Source organism: Astatotilapia calliptera, chromosome 15 (genome assembly GCF_964374335.1).
Source record: "Astatotilapia calliptera chromosome 15, fAstCal68.1, whole genome shotgun sequence".
Classification (NCBI taxonomy): Eukaryota; Metazoa; Chordata; class Actinopteri; order Cichliformes; family Cichlidae; genus Astatotilapia; species Astatotilapia calliptera.
Genome location: NC_137436.1, coordinates 4185172 through 4210089, shown reverse-complemented (window position 1 = coordinate 4210089; position 24918 = coordinate 4185172). Strand labels below are relative to the sequence as shown.

Sequence of the window (24918 nt, the reverse complement as noted above, 5' to 3'; positions counted from 1 at the left end):
AACTGAAAACAAGTTGGGCTGCATTTATTTTTTTCTTCTTGCTACACATGTGCATTCTCTTATTATATTCATCATAAAGGTGTCTACAAATGACCTTTAACCTCACAGGAAAAGGTTGTCCCATTTAAAAATAGACACTTTAAAATGAAAATGCACCAAAAGTAAAGACATCTCTCTCCTTTCAACTTAGACAGCTGTTTGTATCCATCCTAACGTCACTGCGATCTTGTTACATCGGTAGCCATCAGTTGGCAAAAAATGTAGCTGTGTCTGTTTTACAGGCAAGTACGTTTCGGGTTAACATGATTTGAGCTAGCCAAGCCGAGAAGGCAGCAGTCCCCCCACCCCCCGATGTTTGCGCATGCGCATTGTGGATAAATCTTAGCCTTCCACTGGTAGGAGACCAGTGTGCGAAGCAGGCTACCACTTGCTTTGCTTTTACAGGTCTGAGATCAGTTATCACACAGCTAGCATTAGCAAGTAAAAAAGCTTCGGTGATTTAGCATCCTAAGAGTTTCCTCTTGCTAACCACCTTGGTCAACATGTGTGATGTAGAGAAGATGGAGTGTGAAGAAGTTGTTAATAACTCAGTACCCGAGCAAGGAAAGCTGTGACCATGATGGAGAGGGGACCGCAGCTTTAATAAAACAGGCAAGTTGACCCAGGTGCTGGCTCACCAGCACTTTCAGATTAGCATCTACGAGAATGTTTGAATGTACTATGTTTAATCAGCTGCTTTACTAATGCTCCACCATCGATTTCTTTAATCCCCTCATAGATATTAACAATTAGCTAATTTTTCTTTTTTGTCATGAATAAATTGTAATACATTGTACTTTTTTAAAAGGACATAAAATATAATATAATGTATTTAAAATGAACTCGACCTTAAACATATGCAACATTAATATTAATCAGTTTAACATTAAATTGACATTTTTCTGCAGAATATTTTTTTACTTTTTAAAATGTATGCACATTTTTCCAGTTTGTGTACTGGGGGTTTTCCTGGAGTTGTACCACTCTCTTTCCTGAAGGAATGGTTTGAAAAGTTTCTCCACCACTTGTCATTGCCAGCTAATATTGCGGAATTTTTGTTACTATGTTAGATATTTATTTAACTATAGAAGTAGTAATATTTTACAATTCTTCAGCCAGGAAGGAGTCCAGAAAGGTGAAGGCGTCCATATGAGAGTGCAGACAGGCAGCACAAATGGTATGTTTTAATCTGATCCAGTTTATCTTGTTAAATTGCTAATTAGTGAAGGAAGATTTTTTTTGTTTGTATTTTAAGTAATATTTACATCCACAGACCTGATGTTTAAAAGGACTATATGTTAATGATTTCTGCAGTACCTTAATATTTGCCATTGACTTCTGCTGCAGATTTGGTAGAACATGAGAAGCTAGACTTCATTACACTTTATCAGTGGCTTAAAAGCTAAATCAATTTTTTACAACCTGACAATACAAACACTCATGTAAACCTTACCTGCCAATGAAATGTTCATTTATTTGAAAATTTGTGCTTCCAAGTCTTAAGACGTTTCGCAAACGCAAAAACATTTGTAGAGCACATATTACAGCAGGAGAGTATATCAAAAAACCTGCCATGTTATGATGTAAGCTTGAAAATAATGTGAATCTAAACATTTAAAAATATAATTCATAGCAAATAACATGTAAGGATAACAATTTAGGGGTAAAAAAAAAAGCTGCCACGTATAGTTTAGCAATCAAAACTAAGTTTGTCATACAATTTTTCCAAAAGGACAGAGGTGAGTTGTGATCTGTCAGAACAGTGTTCAGGTGTCATTCAGGCAGTTCCAGCTACTCCTCACACAGCTGTGTCTGTTTTCAAAAAAGCTAGCAAAGCATACATCCAAACACACTGAAATTAGTTAAACACTATAGCTTATTAAAATAGTAAAAAGTCAAAATATCAAATTTTGGAAGTAAGGATACGTTTAAACTGAAAAATATGTTTCCAAAAAATATGGCAGAAAACCTTTTCCTCAAATAAACACTTAAAATCATTGCATTGTTTACTTACCAAACAGCAATATGATGGCAAAAAATCTGTTGTTCTATGCAATGAGAGACTTTTGATACATTGTGGCCATTCTAAAGTTTCTAAGAAGCTTTCAAATGTTTTGCAAGAACTACACGAGTAGTATCTAAAACGCAATCAGGCAGGCAAAATCTATCAGAACAATCAAAAGATCAATCTCTTCCTCACAGAGAGACAGAATAAGCAACTTAATCAGAGCCACAGAACTTGCTAAATAAAGAACTCGAATCACCAAAACACTACTGTTCAACAGCGACCTCCAAACCACTTCACAGGAGGCGAAACAAATATTAATGCTTGGTTGTGGACTACACAACCTATCATTTGACAGTGAAAGTCTTATATACTCATAAATCCAAGTTTGAGATTAGTGGCAACAGAAGGGCGTATGTAAGAGGACACAAGGGAGAAAATGATACCTCAAACTAGCTGTGAAACATGGCAGTGGGGATAATGGGGTCTGAGGTTGTGTGGCCGTGAACACCTGCAACAAATCAGCTGCACCCTCAGCAAGGAGAAGCAATGCTCTGTTCTTCAGAGGCATGCTTCTCTGTGGAGAAGGATTCGCAGATTATGACCTCAAGCACACACGCTGCATGCCTTTTATGTGAAATCTCGCTCAAACTATCAAATTTTTTTCATAAAGACATGAAGGAATGGTTACTGTGCAACTGATAATGTGAGGACATTGTGTGTTTTCTAAGCTATGTTTGACAGTCTAGCGCCGTGATCGTAGGCTTTCATCTGATTTAATTCATGCAGTTTCAATGTGTATGCTATGCAATTAGGAATGTGACTAATTAGAGATCTTCAACAGAGGCCATGAACGGGCAATAGCTGCTTTGCCGTATAAACACCATGGAAAGTGTTGCCGTTTCTATTTTGAACATAAGTAGGTACATAAACATAGAAAACTCTACTTAGAAAAGACATTACTGGTTGCAAAGATAAAGATTTTATAGGCTGGTGGAGGCCAAGAGCAGAATTACAGACAGCCACATTTCTACCGCTCCGTGCTTGTATCGCCTGTGACAGCAATGATTCATCTCATGTTTACACTATTCATTCAGTATTGTGCATTTCCACAATCTGTCAAGCTGTTGACATTCACAAACCATTTCATGACTTAGAAAAAAACACACAAAAATGTTCTCAGACTCCAGCTCTGTTTGGGCTAAATAATTGATGTGTGTTTGCAGCTTATTGTAACACCAAGACAATGCCTTAGCTATTTAGTTAAGGGGGAGAAATCCATTCAAGTGTTTGCTTTATTTGTCCTTTTAACAAGTTTAATGTGTTTGCCTAATGTCCTCGGCTTTCTCTCAAAAAGCCAGAGCGACATACACTCTGGAGGAGTTCTGTTAGCAGTTAATGGAAGATTAACTCCATGGACAAACATATTCAGATGAGTTACTGTAATGCTGCTGGTTCCAATGCATGTGCAGTGACCCGCTGGCCCGGAAAATCCTTCTGCCACAGTAATCTTCTTTTCCAATCCAATCTCTATGGAGCTTAATATCAGCATGAGATAACAGATTTAGGCTGGAAGTGCTAGGGGGATTTTTTTTAAATGATGAATAGAAAATATTAATAATACTATCACGCTACAGTGGGGAAAAAGAAAGACCCAAGAGTCTAAAAGCTAGGCAGAAAAACCGAAACATTTAAGAGCATTACCTTTTATTCTTTACTATTCTACTATACATTAAGGGATGTGACATATGAATGTGTTGAATAAGCAGACTCGTAATGTACTGTAAGACATGCCCTTTCTAAATCAGTACTGGGAGCACGATTTAGCCGTATTATACTGTTATATTACCGTAATCACAATACTCAAAATAGGAGCTTTGCAGTGTAATACTGTAAGCTATTTGGTTGACATTATGCTGCTTTTATGGGGCTCCTACTGCAACCTCCACAAACACTTCATTACAGTAAAGTCTAACTGTATTTACTCACCCATGAACCTTGACTTCGATTTTCCCAAACTATGACAAGACATCAGCTTTGTTACAACTCTCTGCACCACATAGCAAGCTAATAGGAATTCTGTTGTATTCACTGTTTCAACAAAGGCCCTAAAGATGAACACCAGACAGAGCTGAGTATATGCTACAGGAGCCTCAGTCATGCTAGCCTGTTGCTAGCCAAACCTTAACATTATTCTTGGTAACACACAGGAGGTTACGCCACATATCCACAACAATCAGTCTGATGAAAAATATGTATATATTTACTGTCACAACACAAGTGAATACATTTCCAAAACAATTTGTGTTATAGTAAAAATACAGTTGAATACTGTATTTTTACAGCAATTTGTCATAGTGAGCTCTACCATACATGATGTAGTTGCTTAAAACAAGGTCTTTATTCAGTCTTTCACAAATAATTTATTGATTTAAAAGCTATTTTAAGGGGATTCCCCTTAGCCTCCAATGTCTGTTCTTAAGTTTGTGTTTCCTGGACTACACCCAAGTAACAATCGTTATGGAAATTATTACAGCCGTGTCATTATGATTCCCAAGAAACAAGGGGAGGAGCAATGCTTCCGTGATCATAAAACAGCTCAGAAACAAAGAATTAGTTCTAACTGTACAGCACTTACTCCTCAGTTACTCCTCAGCTCCTCAGCAGGACGATAAGTATTCTGCAATTCAATTAACTCAGCCTGAGATCAGTTTCGATTTTATGTAACTCAGGGGAACAACATCACTGCCTCAGAGTGCTGAAAGTTTTTCTGTGTTCCACCAAGCTGCTCCAATTAAGGTTAATGGCACGGTTGTGTAACGATGCAGCAACAACAAGGCCCTTTTCAAACGCCGTCGCTGTTGTGTCTGGGCTTTGGCAGAACGCAGGCACCTCCCAGTGGAGCCAGTAGGCTATAAAGGTGCCTCAATGAGCCGGTCCCCAGGCGCAGCATAGTGCACATGGGTACCCTTGGGTGTTCTGGCAGCAGAGTTTTGTGGCAGAGCACCAAAGAAAATAGACAGACAACAGATGGCCTCTGTTGTCTTTCACCAAGCCACGAGGCTTCTGCTGGCTGTGGGGTAACAAAACCCACTGAGCTACCGAGACACAGAGAAGCCTGCAATTCAATCAGGTGGAAATGTGAGTCATATAGAGCTTGATATAGCCGTACTTCTTGTATCTGTATTCTTTTTTCCTCAGGATTTTAGAGCTTTATTGACAACTTAACTTAAAGCAGTATTGGATTTTATTTAATGGTATGTCACTTACTGAATTCAAACAAAAAATCATGGGGATATTTTGTGAAGGTATAAAATCTACATAGGCAGTCTACATGAACAAACTTTAAAAAACTAATTCTGCCCTTTTTTGTTTTTAGAATTTAATGAAGCACATTAAATATAATAGCTTTCAACACTAGATGGTGCTCACATTTAAGTTTCACATGATTTTCTGCACTTGGCAATTAAAATGAGACACTGCATTGAAGCATTGTTAGAAGTTTAGAGTAGGAAAAGTATAACTGCTGTACCAATTTAATGTAATGACTGCTAAAAGTTCATTCTCAGCTAAAACTAGGCTTTTCCACATTATGTGCATTGTCTGTTCCTTCTGAAGAAAGATTAAAAATGAATTACATTTTATGTGATTATATAATATTAATAACAAATAAAAAATGTAATCAGCAGTATTCAAAGTTAAGGAATTAAAAAGGAAACCGAAAGTTAATATTTATTAAGAGTTTCAATTTAAAATGTTGAATGTTGCTAAATTTGAGTGGAGGATTCTTTCATCTTTTCTTATTAAAATTAAAAAATGTATCTAATGCAGATGGCCCCGCCCCTCCCTGAGCCTGGTTCTGCTGGAGGTTTCTTCCTGTTAAAAGGGAGTTTTTCCTTCCCACTGTCGCTCATAGGGGGTCATATGATTGTTGGGGTTTTTTTTCGTCTGTATGTATTATTGTAGGGTCTACCTTACAATATAAAGCGCCTTGAGGCAAATGTTGTTGTGATTTGGTGCTATATAAATAAAATTGCACTGAATTGAATTAAATGCTAATAAACCGTGAGCTATCGTTTGGTTGCTTTCGTAGTAGAAACCATAATGGCATCATTCTCTCAATTAACTCTTCAGAAGCTATTTAGTATCAGCCAGAAAAGCACAAAAGCCTCCTATGCTTTGAGTGTGTCAGGACTCGCAAGTAGTTGCGGGAAATAGGAAAGCATCATTCCAGCTAAGTGTTTGGAATATTTTTATGCAAGTTTGCTTGTATTTGACATGTCCCCCCTAAAATGTTTGTTTTTATCGAACATTGCCCCAATTATCTGGTCAGTAAACAGCATAATCAGAGCCTTGAGATGACAGAGTAAATTGGAAAGTGGTCTTGCATGCTGTCTTTGCCTTTCACACTCTTTCGTCAATACCCAATTATCCTCTCTGTTGCTTTTCCTACTGATAGCGCATGACTTAAAATAGGCTTCTTTTTTTGCAGGATTGTTTTCTAATTGCAACAATCCAGAGTGACTTGATGCATTGATCAACCATTAATGGCTCTGAACAGTGGATAGACGCACGCATAAACACTTCACTTCTTGCACGTGTGCTGCAAAAAGATATTTCTTTGGCCCATTTGTCATTTTGCTCAAAAATGACTTAAAGTGCCAGTGGACTCTTCCACCAGTCCTGACATCTGTGGCTGACTGTAGGTATCATTGGCTTTTATGTGTGCCTCAGCTCTAAATCTCATAAGTAATTATTAGACAATACATCCTCGAGGGATGCCAAGCACGAATGAATTGGTTTTGCAAGGTCTGATGTCTGGGATAATTACTTTCATATTTGTGAAGGACACTGTGGGTTAGAGGTTATGTGATGCAATGATGTATGTTTTGCAAGAAAAACATGTCAGTTATCAGCATATCATCAATATAAATGTCCAGGTAGAAAGCAGCTTTTGCAGTACAGGGTGAATATGGTACTTTGTGCTTTAAAGCATTTTTCTGTCCCTCAGAAATCAGTTTTTCACAGAGTGACAAATGAGGGAGACATGAAATAACATTCTATTTTTGTCTCTGCAACCTTTAGTGGAGCAACTTGCGCTGCTAAATATCAACTGAGAATCACGAAGCAGTTTCAGTCCATGTGGGCTGACTTGTGGCCCCCAAAAGCTTTAAATCATCTGGCTCAATGAATCAGAGTCTTGACTGAGCCAAATTGCCTGACTGCGCCCTGTGGGAGAGATAATTGGGTGAAACAGGTTGTTTTTGTGCCTTGCTGAGGTACAAGAGAAGCAGCAGAAAGGAGAAAACAACACGGACTTCTCATTTTTTATAAAATCTCTGAAGCGTGCAGTGTCTAGTTTTTGTTCAGGATGAATTTAGTGGGTTTTTTTTTTGTCTTTTCAAAAGATAGAAAACTGTAACGCCCTACAAGATTGGCGAGAAATACTTTTTTGGGGATGGTTTGCAAAGATAATATGTGGTATACATGTTAAAAAAACTGAAAGGAATGGATAGAAGGATGTTTACACTAGCTGTAAAGGGTGAATTGATTGGTGCGCAGCTTTCATTTTAAGAGAGAGCAAAATAACGTTTTCCCTCCTTACATCTGTATAATAATACTAATAATACTACTACGAATAATAATAATGGATTGCATTTATATAGTGATTTTCGGGGCCTTCAAAGCGCTTTACAATTCCACTATTCATTCACACACTGGTGGAGGCAGCTACAGTTGTAGCCACAGCTGCCCTGGGGCAGACTGACAGAAGCGAGGCTGCCATATCGCGCCATCTGCCCCTCTGGCCATACTAGTAATAATAATAAGGAGAAGTAGAAGAATAGGGTAGGTTACCATTGTTTTTATGCATTGGTTGGCATGCTGGTAGCACGATTAGCACTGCTGCTAACCACTAACCAAGGAGGTCCAGAGTTTGAGTACTCTTTGTTCCTCCAGCAGTTCTAAGCTGTAGGTGCGACTCTGTGTGTGAATAGTTGAGACCTGGAACTGAGAACCTAAGGTTTGATAAGAGGAAGAAAATAGATGGATGAAAGTATCAAAGCAGGAACATATTAGCACATTTTAAAAATTAAAGGTGGCACCTGGGTACAGTAGTTATGATAAGGAGTTGGAGAAGCACATCTTGGCTTATTATGGGGGTCTCGGTAAACGAGAGGGTGTAGAGAGGAATCAGCTGTGCACGACTACAGGAAAGGAGATGAGCGCTTAAATGAAATCTTGAAGGTGAAACAAGATTGAAAGTAGGATGAGAGATGGCTTCCCCTGATCTCTGATAAAAAAACAAAAACCCAAACAACCAGAATAAAAAGCCCAAATTCAAGGAAGTAGTTGTCTATTGCAATGAGACAGTGTATACAGGTGCCTGTGAAGTTCATTTTATGAGTGATAATGTGTCATTTAGGTACTGAATTTGCTTAATTTTTTGCATAATAGTTGCCAGCTGATGTATGAGCATTGTATATTCATATATATTTATTGGTAATACAAGAGTATGTACATTTGAAATAGTAGTTTTTGGTATTAAAGTGAGAAGCAGTGAGTACAGCTGTGGAAGCTGTTTATATTACATTTCTTTTTTGGAGACCTCCTTTAATTTATATGTAGTGCACTGCTATCTAACTAGCAAGCTGCACTATGAATACGCACCATAGTTTGGTAAGTATTTAGTAGTATTCAAGTAATGGGCCCTTTTTGAGCTAATTATCAAACCTAGTAAGAAAAGAAGAGTCCTACTACGACCCGGCCGATTATTTCTGCTGCGTTTTAAATTCACACCGCGCGATGAAAGAGTTGTAAACAGATCAAACAAAAGCACCAACTCACAAGTGCCCGCTGACAATCAGACACAATGAATGCGAGACAGCTCTGTGGAGTTGTGATGTAATTAGACTTGTTAATTGGAAAGGAGCATTTCGCCACCTGCGGCAGGAAAAGTGTGAAGATTGTGGTCATCTCTGAAGAAATAGTCCTGCTAATTGTTTTGGTTTCCAGGCAGCCATGGCGGAGGAGGAATGTGACAATTTGAAGTTGCTCTCAAGTTACACCTAAAACTGCTAAAACCTGCCGGCATTAAGGGACATCGTGAGCAATTTGCTGGGTTTATTGTCACAGAAATGGCAATTTCATTCACATTACATCCAGATAAAAAGCCACTTGAACATCACTGCAAGAATGCCAGCCATTCAACCATCTACTAACTCCTGTGCTCACTGGCAATAAGCAACACCCTAACAGACAGGAGAAATGTTCGACATCAAAAAATCTGTTTTATACAAAGACAAGAGAAGAAATCCTTTGATACTCTCAAAGGGTGAGCAGCATAAATGTCATTATAATTTAACACAAGCCAAGTGCTTTCACCCAAAGGCCCTCCATTAACAGCATTTGCATTTCTGAAAACTTGGCATTGCTCCTGTAATGACTTGTCACAGGAGAGAATGGCCTCTCTAATATATATTTTGCTCAGCTTGATAATGTGCATTCCTATTTGAAGACGCTCTAAAGCATATTGAGTTCAGCATGGGAGCATGAGTTCAGTTTTTATAGATAGCTATGCTGAGAGCCACAGCAGCCAATTAACCATTTGTAAATTCCTTGTTGGCCCAAGTTTCATTTGAAGAAAATTTTTTTCGGAGGCTGAACCTTGACTGTTTCATTTCCAGCCAGATATGGATTTCATAATGGATAAACACAGACAGACTGTCTGCTTCATTTCCTTCTAATAGGATAAACGTGCAGACTCTGCCCTATTCTGTAATTCTGCTTAAAACAATATTGCCAACATGAGTCTCCCTCACCAGGGTGGAGCCCACATTATTTTCAAATCTGTCATGGCTGCTGAAGACAAAACACAACTTTGTACTTTTTTAAAAACTTGTTAAAACAAAAATGTTAAGTGAGTTTCTTCACGCTGAGAGAGCTTTAATTGAAGTCAAGTTAAATGAATGTAGAGTACATTGTTTATTGTTAAAAAAGAGTAAAAGTTTTTAAAAATACACACACACAAGCCACAGTTTCACCCACTGAATTTGATTACATTTCGCTAACATTTTTAGCGAAGCGTATCAGTCACATCTGCACACACACACACAAATCTCACAAGGCTTTGTTATATTTTCTAGCTTGATGGTTATTGAGAATAGTGCTTATAGGCAGGGTGTGTACATTTTTGTAGTGCGAATATACTGTGCGATAGGAGGTATGAAAAATCTTTTCCTTTTTTTCCATTGAACTTTCTTCACAGCAAGTTTCTCCAAAGAAAGTCAGACATTTATTAAGAATATTTTTCCCCAGCTGTTAAAAACAGCACATTTGCAAACTAACTTGTTTTGTTGGGGGATTCATAGACTGACATTGACATTATGTGGACGTGACACAGGGTTCAGTGCTAGCCATCATCAAATACTGCACAGTTTTTGACAAGAATATATACACTGACCATAAAAAGAAATAAATAGTGGCACTGGGGCTGAAGTGCAAAGACTATACGCTGATATATAACCTAAAGTAAATAATAGATTTAGAAGCTGATCGATAAACTGCGGAAGTGAATGAAAGCATCGGTCAACAGTGGACTAACTCCCATAAAGTTTTTTCCCCTTCAATCTCTGACTAGAAACAAAAGTTGCTTGGAGGGCATGTCTTTGCTGAATTTCTATTCGCTTTCCATTCCTTTCACCTGCATTGTACCGAAAATAAATCTACAAACAAGATGAAATGATATGTAAACTCATGGAAGCAATTTGCTTTTTTTTTTGTCCACTTCCCCCTGAGCCCAATTACTGTTGTTTACAGGTTCCAGATTTATGCATGTAGTGGGTACAGTAAGGCATGAGTAACACAGTGCCCTGCAGAGCCCTGACACTCCAGCTAAGTAAATGGAGACTAACCTGTGAAAGGCAACAACATGACTACACAAAAGAAAACGATAAAAACGTTTCTTTATTTAAACATGTTTTGCACCTACAATTACTGCAGTTTTTTTTTTATTCAAAATACATACTAGACTTGTAAAAAAAAAATAAATAAAAAATCATTCACTGAATGCATGCAAAAATGTTTTAATGTCACTGAACACACACACACACACACACACACACACACACAGAAAAAAAAATCCATAATGACCTTCCAGCATATTATAATTCAAGTGGTACACCGCTGTACCTATTCTGGGTTCTGTTTTCCGGCATAAGAAAATCTAGCCTGAGGCTGGACAATTGGGCCAATCATTGGACCAGATCAGGTGAAAAGCACAAAGTGTCCTAACCAGAATCTTAAGCTGCTTTAGCTTTATTTATTTTTACGCATATAAAGCACGTGAACATGCTGGTCTGGTGGGAGAGTCCTTGAAGAAGACGGCTGCAGACATATGTAATAGAGGTTATTGTGAGAAAAGAAGAAAAACACGATTGGTATTCGCGGTGGTGGAATGTGATTTAGAATGAATGCGAGCAGCTAGACTTGTAACAATATGACACTTTCTTATAATGAACTCGTGTAACATTTTTTTTTCCTGTTTGTGTTAGCTTGTTTTCACTCGCTTTATGAACATATTTTTCTTCTTTCAGACAGGCAACTTTGTTATGTGCTTGCAACTGTGGATTTACAGCAAAGAAAGCTTGCACCCCTTGGCTCTGTTGCTGAATTTTGAAATTATATATTAGCAGAAGCATTGGCTTATGCAAGAGGAAGAATCAAAAGTCGTAGGTTTTATTTGCACTGTAACGCCTACCTGTAGACCTGCAGTTGCCACATACAGTTGACTTCTGCCCACAAACACACAACTGCAAACCTTCATGCAAAGTCACTTTGTGCATTCCTACGTTAGCTTGTGCAATACATATATATTTTTTAGTCGTTCCCCTATCCATAATAATTGCTCCATACAAATGAAAAAATGAAATCTATTTGTTCAGATATGTTTTTTTCACACGTTTTAACATTTAAATTAATTTGGACATAAACGTTTGTACAGATTCGCACTTTGAATGTATCGCCCACCTCCAGCGTATTCACCCAAAACGCCTTCACACATTCAGATGTAGTGATACACAGCCAAAGTACTCACGACCCCATTTTATTTCCATAAGAACAAAACCTCTCAAACCACATAACACCATTAGGTTATGCTGGTGCCGTTAGTGCAGACACAGATACGCTACAATTTTGTTAATTATCAGGCAACAACGGCCCATTGTTCCTACTTCTTACAGATCTTGGACTGCAACTTTATCAAAGCTGGCATTAAATTCGCAGATGCACAGCACACTCCTTCCACCCCCATCTTTCTCCCTTGCTGAACTCTGAGTCATGTTAGCCCATCACCATTAAGTCGCTAAGAGCTTGCTCCATCATTGTACATCGTACCCAGTTTTCCCCTCTGGGAGACTCGTTCCACCCCAAAAAAACAAAGATCTCAGATAGGAAGCTTTATTTGCACAATGTAAGAAGTTCTGATTAATTCAAAGTACAACCTGCAGGCTCCGATTTGGCTCACTGGGCTCCACAACAAATTAGCACACACCACTGCACACCGTCTCACTCGCTGCCATAGCTGAAAGGCACAGCTGAAAGACTTCTGAAATTACTGCAAAATAGAATTTGACCCCTGATAAGGCCCACTATCTATTCTGCCAAGTGTGACATTTTGATGCAACGCAGGATGTCTCTGGAGTGTAGAGCACTCGAGTATTTCACCCAGGCATTTTGAGGAGTGCATACGCTTAAATTGTATTCCAGTGATCATGATATTTGTGCTCTGCCGAAAGTAAAAAAATTGTGTTAGTTTTTTAACGCCGTAGGATTTTACACACTACATGCAAGTCTGTTCTCTTGTCAGAGGTTACTGCGAAGCCATGATTCGTTTTTGGAGGAAAGCAACTCACAACAACTCGGAGTGAAATATTGCCCTTTTTTGCCCCACTTCATTTTAATAAATATTTTTTCAAATGAATAGGTTTGCACACCCGTGCAAGTGTTTTAATTACTCAGGCTGATTAGACCTAAGGTGGAAATTGGGTTGAGCTATGCTGGGAATAAGATGATGTCAACAAACTTAATCATTAAGTAAGAGTGATAACTGTGCTCCAGTAGGGGGTTACAGTAAATGATGCATTATTACTGATTAAATATCAAACACTATGATAAGTAGTTTGTAAATACTATGGATATGCTTTTCAACTGCTATATATAACACTCACTTTTGATTCATATAGCTGATAAACACTTGAAAAAACCCTATATTTTAATACTTTTCAGCTTCTTTTTTTGTTGTTTTTCTTTTGCTACAAAACATCCAAAACTGATAATATATAACAAATAATTACAAGACTCTGATACAAAATCATAAAGGAAAACATTTGTTGTGCTGTATTATAACCATAAACAGCCATAATTCTTATTTTAAGGGACATTATTCCAGCGTATAAGAGCCTGTAACAGCGGTTAGTGGTAGGAAGATTCAGTGGCGCTGACCCTGAAAACAAAGCAACTAAATTCAGCCATGTTTCCTTTCCATATCTGGGTTTTCCTGCTCCAGCATGTTAACTCTCCTGCATAGATACTCTTTATAAGATACTTTTAGGTCCTGTAAAGGGTGCAGGTGTTTTCACTTGGGGCTGATTAGACCCCTGCTCTAGCTGAAGATGAGTTACATCAGGAAAAAAAATCAGATGTCACCAAACATCACACTGAACTGCCTTGATATGAAAATGATAGAGTTGTCAATCTAAAGAGACCGTACACGCCCACGTGGTCTTGAGAGGAGAACTAATCAAGCAAAGTAAGTGAAAGCATTTGTACAGTGCAGTCGAGGCAGGAAAGAGGAGCTTGGTGAGAGCGAGCCAAAAAGACTGTAATGGATTCTGCGCCATGTGCCACTAACAGGGAGATAATCCATCAGGTAAGAACAAATAATCACGTTGGGCGACAAATTGAAAGTTTTAGAAGGCTGTAAAGATATGGCCAGAATTAAAAGGTTCTCAGTGGATAAGAAGGTTTCTGTCTGAGTTAATTGCCCCACAAGTAGCCGGTCCCCAGAAGGGGCCGAGATAAAGCTGAACTATCAAAACAAATAAATCTGCCGAATAGGAATTCATTTATCGTCCACACCTGTGTTTTTCCTGCCGCGGTGCATCAAAATGTCCTCAGTGAGAGGCCGGGGCTGTCTTTTCTTGACTTTCTGTAATTATTTCTTCCCACCTTTGCTTGATCGCGTGACATTGCTGATTGTGCTCATGGAAAAGTGGTTAGGGAAGCAAAAAGGACATTGATTTTAGGCAATTTGGATCAAGCTGGAGAGGGCCCTGTTGATTTTCATTCTAGCCATCTAATCAGGGGCTGATTTACAACCAGGACGCTAAGTGAATGTAATTACCAGCATTTAAGCACCAGGTAGGACGGGGAAAGCTACAGCGGTTTTGGGAAGGAAGAACAACCAGCATTAGTGCACCTATCATCTGTAATTTGGACTTATTTGGGAAGATTGTTTGGGAATATTTCAGCTGTAACCACCCAAACACTTTTTTTTTCTTTTCTTTTTTTTAAGTGAATAATACAATTATTAGTTTGTTTTCTTGCTTGTCTAAGTAATAGAAGAAGAATACGATTGAACCTTTGGAACTCTCTTCATGGCTGATAATGATCCAAGGAACCTCCTGCGAGGACAGCTCCACTGATGCTGGAGTGCAAGCACAGCTCTCTGCAGGTACGTGCGATGGCACACAGTGGCGGGTGGGAGGCGCTGTAGGGCTTGTGTGAGAGAAACAAAGTGAAAGGGGAGGAGCAGCATCGGGAGTAAAGTGGCCACACGGTGTGCCAGTCCGTCCAAGCAGTCGCTTACATCTCAGATCCGCCGCCGCGCAGAGAGCGCAGAAAGCCCGTCTGCCAAGTCCTGTCTACTCCACTTGGTGACGTGCAGAGCCGAGCGCAGGCAGGCCACTTACAGACCGGCCCACAGCCGCTGCCACTGCACTGTGCTGCTCCTTTTGCTGTAAAATGCAACAGCGGTCTTTGCGGGATAAAGACAGCATTCATACATAATCAGCGCCGGAGCGAAACAAGGACAAACGCCGGGGGACAGGAGCAGCGAGCGGCCGGTGGAGGTAAGCGCTCGGTCAGCGGAGGTGCGAAGAAACACCGCGCTGACTCTCGCCTTTGCTTCAATTTTTTTTTTTACACGCTTTTGTGTTAAGGCAGGAGTTCACTCGTCCTATCATGAATGAATGAGGGTGATCATCAGTTTCACTGCCAGCCCTTAGCTGAGGACCATAGCCTACCAAATGGTGTGTACGGCGCTCACGTTGTGCGCAAGCGCTCCCGTTAAGAGGAGGGCGAATAAAACTAACTTCACGACTCAGATCGAGGTTTGGGAATTTAAAGGAGTGGTCTGCGTCAATGTCAAACAATTTAGGACTTACAGTTGGTCACTATAGCAACGCTATCAAATATACACACATATTACTGAATTATTTTGGTATATATATATATACACCAAAATAATTCAGGTGTAATCAGCTGGTCATGTTCTGACAAACTGCCTAGAAGCCTTTAATCATGTGCAAACGACCTGGCAGAAGAAATAAATTTCAATGTCACTTACCCCAGTTGTGCATCTTCTGAATTTACAGCTGCACAAATCCCACTACTGCACAGATTGTAACGGAAAGATTTATTGTGGCTCTGGAGTGGATTTGAGGAAAAATAAATAAATAAATAAAATCCTGTTATTATATTCCACAGATGCGTGTAAAGTTGTAGCCTGCACTAGGCAAGACTCATCCTTCAAACAGCTAAGCGTTGCTCATGACAAGTCCCATGTGTTGTTACAGTGCAGTGCTGTGAAGTGAAGTGGAGCACTGGCTGTGAAGGACACTGTGTTTTGCAGAAAGTTCCCGATGATCATCGAGTCCATGCTGTTTTACAAATGCACCTTCTGACCGGGCAGGAGATGTTGTCCTGTGCAAGTGTGAAGGCACTGTAGAGGCGAAAGCATGGATCGCAGAATTATCACATTTTGCCTGCAGTCCATATTTAGCATGATTTATTGTGAACTCTCACATCCAACAGCACACTTGTCGATCCTCCTGGATGGTCCCCCCCGGTGCTGATCCCTGTTTACGAGCCTGACTTACTGTATATAAATAGATGTAGCCTACGGCCACCCAACATGACTGCGCGTGCGTTGCTATTCTGAAGATGCATCCAACATTTGTTATTGTATTAATGGGCTGAGCATGTGGGGCAGGAGCAGGACACACTTCCCTGCTGATGACATTTGAAAACCTAGCAGGCTATCACAAATCAAGGCAGGGATTAAGAGGCTTTAGTGCTAGTCCTCTCTGAAGAGACGGGGAGCTCTGGACTGGATAAGGTAAGACAATGCATTTGCCTGAGAGCTGCTGTGTTTAGCGGGGGTCTTCTCGCCTCACGTGCTGCATTCGAGGGAGAACTCTCGCTCTGCACATTTAGGATAACCAGTCACCACAGGTGGATGATCACACAGCAGCATTACATGGAGAGGTGTTAACACACTCTGTAGCGTGTGTTAAGCTACAGAGCCTTATTGTCAGGCAAGCCTTACCTCTGTGGAAGTATTGTCGTCTCTTCAGTTTGTCACAAGCTTCTTTGCAATAAACTCAATCAGGGATAATCCTTCTATATCAAATGTGATTTAGGTTGGTCTAGGGAACCGCTTTGGCCGGAGGAATTCATTTAGAAATTACCCAGAGGCATTTATCCTATTAGCAAAGGCAAAGCGAAAAACGACTCCTGTTGTTATGGTCAGCAAATTACAAAACTGCAGCTCAAGGCCATTTATTATAATTTTTTTTCCACCACGTTTTCCAAGAAGGAGAACACGGGGTAAGCATGTATAATTTGACCGGTGTGGGATGTGTGATCTAAATGCAGGCTAAGGAGGTAGAAAGGATCAAATGCTGTACAGTGTTTTCTTGTACTTGGATGAAGTTGTGATGCACTTGGTTTTGCCTCCGGTGATCAACCGTGTATTTCAAGGAGTCGAGGAAGCAGAAGCTGTGCCAAACTTGCCAATAAATATAACCGCAGAAAGCCAAGCTCTGAGTTATTTTCATGTAACAGCAGTCAGATAAATATAGCTATTCGGCAGCAGTTTGGGTAAGACGAAGTAATTTCCAGTGTCTCCTTTTTTTCTTTTTCTTTTTTTTTTTTTTTTTTAAACTAATGTACATGTAATGCCTCTGTTTATCTGCAGCCTGCTCACCAAAGCAAAATATTAAAGTAGCCGGCAATTACGCTGATTCTGTTGGAGCAGTGGATATTAGAAGGCCAATCTGGACCAGCCTGCCCCCAATCAAAATGAGAATGAAAAGCAGTTGTGCATGTTTTTGTCTCTTTGGCACACAATGAACTCTATTTTCTCCAAGGTTAAAGAGGGTATCCTTTCTTCTGTAATCACATTGCTCTAGCAGATTTATACTGTGCTCTCTCTGCGTGTTCATAGAGGCTGCTTTGAGTATGTGAATAATTATTTATTTATTTATTTATTCTTTTTTTTGGGGGGGGGGGGTTACTCGTGCACCCCTTTAGAAACACCAGTATATTCAAACAACAGTATCCACACACTGGGATCTGAAATGTGAGATTTTGAAATGTGAAATCAGATTCTTGTAGCCTGTTACACAATCAGGTGACAGTGAGTTGAATTTAGCAATAATATCTGCAGCTTCAAAATCTTTTTATTTTCTTGTTAACAAATCTTTTACTGAATTAATGTGACACAACTGTCGTTATTAAATGATTTATAAAATTTTGATTATATATTGGTTTTTTTTTGTTTTTTTAAGCACACACAGACAGGGTATTAAAAATTTTTTTTAATCCAATTTCAAAATACTTTTTTTTTTTTTTTTTTTTTAGAAAAGAAAAGGAAAATTGCAGTAAAATTTAAAGTACATGGCTGAATATAAACTTTTACATACAAAACTTAACTATTGCTCAAGGCATACCTCTCCGGACACTTGCATATGTCCATACAATAGTCAAACTTGTCTGTGGTCACTGTAGCCACTGCTGTTATGCCACCTTCCAGCAACCACATGAAAGTCACGAATCCGTTCTTTCTAACTGTATGTGCTTCGATTGTTACGGGTGAATGGCTTGACCTAAAGCACTTTGAAATTGAATTATTCTTTTTGATGCACTCTGCATTTCATAAATATATATATTTTTTATGTTTCTGAAATGTGATATTATTTTTTAAAATAATAATAAAAAAATAATTATGGGTTTTGTTCGTTAAAGAAATCATTTATTACAGGAAATATTTTTAGTGGTTTCTTTTCTTGTCGTAAGTTAGAAAACAATATTAATGTCTCTCCTCTGTCAATACAAACAAATCTATTGCATGCTACTGCTTACTGTATTTACTGTAAAGACTTCCTTCAGCAAGAAAGCTTGCAGTACATTATGTATACATTTCATGCTAACCCTTTGATGCTAGTGGCTCCTTTGAACACGGTGTACCCAGCAGTTTTCATAATATTGCTCCTTTTTTTGCTTCTGTTTTTGTGTTAATTGAACCGTTATTTCAATTCACTAAGGAAGCACTGTATTAAATTGCCATAGCCACTTAGATGGTACTCGGGTAGCTTTTTGTACTCTTAGTGCATTTATTTCCTTTTTCTTAGGTTAATTTTTTTGGGTCTTGTGCTGCTAGCAAATTGCAAGCATGGAATCTCTGTACAGGTTGAACTTGACCTCAAGGTCAGTTTGCTTAGCAAGTTTTTTTAGATTTTCTTTTCAAGCAGTCATGCTGAAACAACGGGAGCTGCAGTTAAAAGCAGCACGGAGCAAGAATTTAGTCCTCATCATACCTGGCATGCTTCATCACAAACATCTGGGGTGACGACTTTATAACAGATTTTACTTCCACATTTATAAAAATAATAAGAGTCCTGCATTATTATATTATTACATTAAATATTAAAGTCCTGCCTACCTAGCTCAGTTTGGTACTGGACCCATTACCCATTATTATGTCAAGCAAATCTAGACCCACTCTGACAGGCTATTGCGAATTGTGGAATTGGGCTTTCGAGGTTGACTGGCTGCATTAACATGGTCAGTCTGCATATAATTAAGACAATGAATCTCTCGCCTCATTTGACAGAAACATATGTAGTTTTGTTAGTTGTGTGATTAAGTTTAGAATGCTTGGTTTAAAAAATTGAAGAAGAATATATTTTTGATGATTTGCATTTGGTTCTGGTTAAAAATTGTTCGATGGATCCAGAAATGCTTTTTTGCAGGAAAGAGTCTGCCACGTGTACTCCACCAACTGTTTTGCTGTTTGTTGCTGGGAAAGGAGCAGGTTAGTTAGAGCAGGCCATCTTTTAATGTGTCCAAGGACACGTTTGTCTAAAGACTGTTTAAAGATTGGGGAGGTATCCCCATCTAGACCACCTCCAAATGTGGTCTGAGCCATGGGGCATTAACCGAGTCCCTTCAGGAGCAGTCCACCTGTAGTTGTACCACCCAAGACCAATGTTAAGGCCATATATCAGCAGAGCCTTAGATCATTTACACCCGGTTCGTGATAACAGCCGTATTCAAGCTCCACCTGGGCTCCACTGTATGCTAATGACTCTGTGGCTCATATGCAAGCTTGCTTTAACTCAGTGCTTTAACAAATATTAAGTCTCTCATTGATCAAGATGGGTTTCAGCTTGTGTTGGCCATGTTTGTTAGTGTATTCAAGCTTGATAGCAAGCGTGGAGAGAATGCTTGATCTGTCTTGATTTGGTTTACCGTGTCCTGCTTTGATATCAACACGATAAAGGCGTTTTCAGTGACAGGATGACCAAAAGGCCTCGTTTTCCTTCCAACACAAAGCATTTTGGTTTTTTCCATTAGTTGTTTTAAAAGTAACACTTGTTATTAAAAAAAAGTAGCTGTAACGTCTTTTTAACGCACATTTTGAAAACATTTTTGCTGTAAATCTGAATACCATCTCAGGGAAAACTAAAATCCTATTCTAAATACTGACAGGGGAGATGCCTTTCAAGGACAAAGATGAAGATGGATCAGATACTTACCACATTAAGTTTTTTCTTTGCCGATAGTACTGAATTATTCTCCCGCAGCTTTTAAGGGAGCCTTTAAACTTTCCTTATTGGTTTTCTGGGACAGTGATGTCTTTGTTTAAATATGCCGCTGAATATTTAGCATAACTGGCCATTACAAAGCATAAAATACTTGCTAACACACGGGGCATAAGGCCATGAGCAAATGCCGTGCTTCCCAAGCTCTTTAGAGATCAGTGAACTATGAAAAGCAGTCTCTTCAGCTGCCCTCTTGAACACAGTCGCTCAAGGGCTAGTGATGCTGGTATCATATTTCTAAAAAGCCTGCAGTTTCCCTTTTCAGAGACTCAAATGGTCTCAAAATGCACTAAGCTCTGAACCTCCTGCATCCATGGAGATTTGATTTAATAGATCACTTTCAAAGCTTAGTTTCTGTTGTTGTATTTATGTTGTTGATTATGAAAGTTAGGAATTTTGGTACTGTTTAACTGAATAGGTTCTTTAATATACATTTATGTTTCAGTTTTATTTGTATTTTTTTCACATATTTCAATATTAACACCTAACAGTAAGATTTCTGTTAGTGTAATGATTTTAGGTCTTTAATCTGCTGACTTTAAAAGTGTTAAGTTGTCATAGTGTTGCTGTGGCTGTAATATGTAGTACGTGGCATGAGTGTTTTGTTGTCAAACAGCTATGCTTTCCAGGAATCTGAACCACCCTACACAAAAGGCTGTGAGCCATTAGGCCATAACACCAGGGCCAAGGGCTGCACTTAAATTCTAAATTTACCAGTAACTTTAGCTCCGATTGCATTTGTTCAATGTGGCATTGAAAGTATTTGGTCCTCCTGCCAAAAAAAAAAAAAAGAGAAAGCATTGTTAGGAAAACTGAAGACCATTCCATTAATGCTAATACCCACATAGAGTGTTTAAATTCACTTGACATGTTTGGGGACACGGGGTGAGGATTTGGTTTGGACTCAAGCCTGTGAGGCTACATCTCAGGGCCGCTGCACTCGGGGAGGCGGCTGTGTGCTGAGTGGCTCCGCAGGGGGCAGGTTAAGCCTGTTAGCCCCATGCGATGATGCCGTAGGTTTGCACCATCAAGGGAGGGAGCGGGCTGTGAAAGAGGTAGGCATGGAAAATCTTTTTTTTTTTATCTTGTAGACCATCACAACCAACAGAACCACTGCTATTTTTCCTCCTGTTTATGCAGGCCCCCATTAAGCCTGTCTACAGGAATATTTCTGCACCGCAGCTGACGGCCACAGCTCCCCAGGCATCCCTTTTATAAACCTTACTCATTTTAATAAGGTGCACTTCACTATCTTATCTCTGCTTTGGAATAAACATCATCTATAATGTAATACAAAACCTATTCAAGCTATGTCCAAGTTGTTAAAAAAAAGGAGTCTAAAGCAGACATTGTTTGGGAAGTGCACCGGGCCTTAAAAGGACACGGACACATTATGTAATCATTTATTTGAAATTGAATAATTGAATCTGCCTTGAGGAGAAGCCAAGCTTAAAGAGAGGCCTGTTGGAAGAGGTTTTGAGGTGGAATGTCAGACTCAAACTAACTCTGTCTGCTTGAGGCAAACCAGACTTCAAATTACTTCAAGAGGAAAACAAATTTCACCGGTCACTGAAGTCACTTGAACTCATTTCACTTGCTTTTTGTCTCAGAACCATGGGAATTTACAATAAAACCATTTGAGCTTTGCCACTGTCATTTCAGTGGTGCCACATTGTAACTGCAGTGTATAGTCTATGTGCTGTGTGCCTCAGGGTGGATTTTTTTTTCTTTTCTTTTTTTAAATTGCCATTTGTCTTGGTATTAACAAGAAAATATACTAAAAGCGGGGTTTGCCCAGTAATCTTCTTACCTGAATCTGGGGATGCCACTCCTACTTCGTCCTTCACCATGCATTTATTTTGAAGGGATCTGTTTGAGGGGAAGCCTCTGAATCATTTATCTGCAGTGAGCACTAAATATGTAAATCGTTCACAATTAATTGTAGTATACATAACAGTGACTTACAGCCATGTCTGATTTGCATACTCCAACTGCGCGAGTTAAAAGGTGGCTTTTTGAGTTAAGAGGGTACATAAATCACGTGTTTACAGGTGGTGTGATGTGGATCTGTAATATTATCCTATTTACAACCTGTTTGCATTAGTTCGGATGTATTCTTTCAAGGGCCACAGCAGCTTATAAAATATTGGCACCATCCCAGCCATCCTAATGCTGCGATGCATGCACTCCACTGTTGATTAATTCACGTTGGCAGTAGATTTTCTCTGTATAAATACCTGCAGCACAATGACCAGGGTCATTAATTGTATTTAGTAATTACCGTATGACAGCCAGCAACAAATTAAAAAGGAAAAGGGGCTGTTTTTATTCATTTAAACTCTGTGTAAGTGGGTCACCACATTATCAAAATTGGACTATTGACATTAGCTCATATTCTATTCAATTTTCAATTGAGTTCAGGTTTATTTATAGGGCGCCAAATCACAACAACAGTCGCCTCAAAGCATTTTATGCCATAAGGTAATGAATTTAGTATATTTGGATAAAAGCCTGACAACCAACGAGCAAGCACTTGGCAACAGTGGGAAGGAAAAACTCCCTTATAATAGGAAGAAAACCACTGTTAGTACCAGGCTCAGGGATTGGTGGCTATCCGCCGTGATCGGTTGAGAGTCAAGGAGAAAGAGAAAAGAGAGACGCAGACTCGTAGGGTATACTTTATACTTTGTTTTAAATCTACATCATAGGTACATTGTAACCGCAAACCCCTCTGAAACTTTATGCCGTAACATGACATGAACGTCCCTAGAAATCATATCTACATGTCTTAATGCAGCCCACAGCTATTGTAACTGGCCTGTTCAGCACTGTTGATGACTCCTGTGTGTTCCGACTACTTTTTCACCACAGCTTTTTAATTTATCAGTGAGAATAACAATCATTGCCTCAATAAGGAATGATAATCATTGCTCCAATATAAGGACTCAGATGGCAGCGAATTCCTGGAGGGAGGTCGCTGAAACCGTCAGAATGGACGTGAGGGAATTTACAAAGAAGTGGAAAATCTGAAGGGACAAATATGTTTGCCTCCCCCCTCCAAAAAAAGGAAAACAAAAAGAAAATGACCACAACAAAGAGCAGGGGCGCAGGATGGGAAAAATGTACCAGCATTTTATTTGTTTGTGTCGTGTCTGGCACCGCATATAAAACACGACCACAATGTAATTAATACATAAAACGCTACACAAAAGTATGAGTGCTGGCAACGATTTCAACCACCTACGTAGGTTATGTCGCACACTCTGCAACGATTCACTGCATAAGTCTAAATCAACAGTAAGAAGACAAAAATGTAATGATATGTTGGTGGCATATAAACACACGGGGAGTGAACAGAAGTGCTCAGTGCCTCACTTGAAGTCGTGTAGCACAGAGGTGAAATTTGTGTTTTTCTGCATTTTTATCAGTTTTTTAAATCGTTTTTATCGTTAACTTGGTTTCCTTGGGTCTTTCCCCGTGTGTTATGAATAAATCTTCTTTTTTGGTACTGTTCTGGTTCTGGTTTTATTTTGTTGTATTTATCCGGGACACCTTAAAGGCCGGTCTGTGAAAATATTGTCGGACATAAACCAGTCTGTGACGCAAAAAAGGTTGGGGACTGCTGCTGTAGCAGTTTGAGCCTACAGCACCATAACTAAGGCAAAGTTCAGGTCACCTAATCAAGCCTTAACTATAAGCTTTATCGAAGAGTTAAAACTGGACAGGGTGTCTGTCTCCCAAAACCAAACTGGGAGCTTGTTCCACAGGACAGGGGCCTGATAGCTGAAGGGTCTGCCTCCCATTTTACTTTTAAATGCTTTAGACTAAGCCTGCAGTCTGAGAGGGAAGTTTGTTATTAGGATAATATGGTAGTGTGACATCTTTATGATATGATGGGCCCTGATCATTCAAGACTTTGTGCGTGAGAAAGATTTTAGTGCATAAAGCTTAAAAAGGAAACGCCAATGACAGTGACTTTGGTTATACAACTGCCTTCGCTCAGATGCAACCCTGGCTGTTTAACCTCTCTTTACATGGACACAGTTCATTGGAGTAGACTTAAAAGTCAGGCAATTGCCACTCATATCAGCAGCCAAGCAAATGCAAAGTGAAAATCAGAGAGAAGAAAACTCCTGCTTGGAAAGACATAAAGGGCAGTGTTGCTGCTTGGTCTCTGTGCCCCTGGTACGTTTTATGCGTTGCAGCTTGGCTGTTTTTGCATTCAAAGATGAACAGACTTTGTCCGCAATAAAACTGACCATAACGTTAATAAGGCTGCAGCTGAAGGTGGCATTGTAAAGATATCTGTCATTGCTCTGTGCCCGTGGGCCCCGCTGTGGTTTTATAGCTTTGAAGGGTAGACATTTTCTTTTTCTCAGCGTTTGCAAGATAGGCCTATCCATTCCCTCCTCTGTGGACAAGAATTCATTGCCACTTGGAAAAGAAGCCCTTTGATTTTTATGAGAGAATTTTTTTAAACTGTAGTCACACCAGTCATTTGACGGCGTGGCCATAACGTGAAGCTGCTCGGCATTTGCAGTTTTTTGCCGTACTCTTTTTACTTTGCTTTCCTGTTCCTGCTGCAGCTCTCGAGTCTTGCGGCAATACCTTTACCCTGAAATGAATAGTCCACTTCAAAACTGCTCAAACACCCTTTTGAGAATGGAGCCAATGTGATGGCAGCCAAGTGTGATTATTAATGGCGGGTCT

At 39.4% G+C, this 24918-nt stretch overlaps 1 protein-coding gene across 13 annotated transcripts in view; it reads left to right on the top strand.

Annotated features, from left to right (window-relative positions):
* The first annotated feature begins 529 nt into the window (after positions 1-529).
* Positions 530-24918, top strand: part of klhl29 (kelch like family member 29) — a 267268-nt gene continuing 242879 nt past the window's right edge. For 4 of the 13 annotated variants that reach the window (XM_080289951.1, XM_080289947.1, XM_080289948.1 and 1 more), the window contains exons 1-2: positions 530-651; positions 1155-1216. The gene's annotated coding sequence lies outside the window, so the exon portion shown is untranslated. Of the gene's footprint in view, positions 652-1154; positions 1217-13831; positions 13971-14656; positions 14775-14856; positions 15172-24918 lie in introns of those variants that run through there. The other 9 variants (XM_080289952.1, XM_026142813.2, XM_026142811.2 and 6 more) reach the window with 7 other exon arrangements.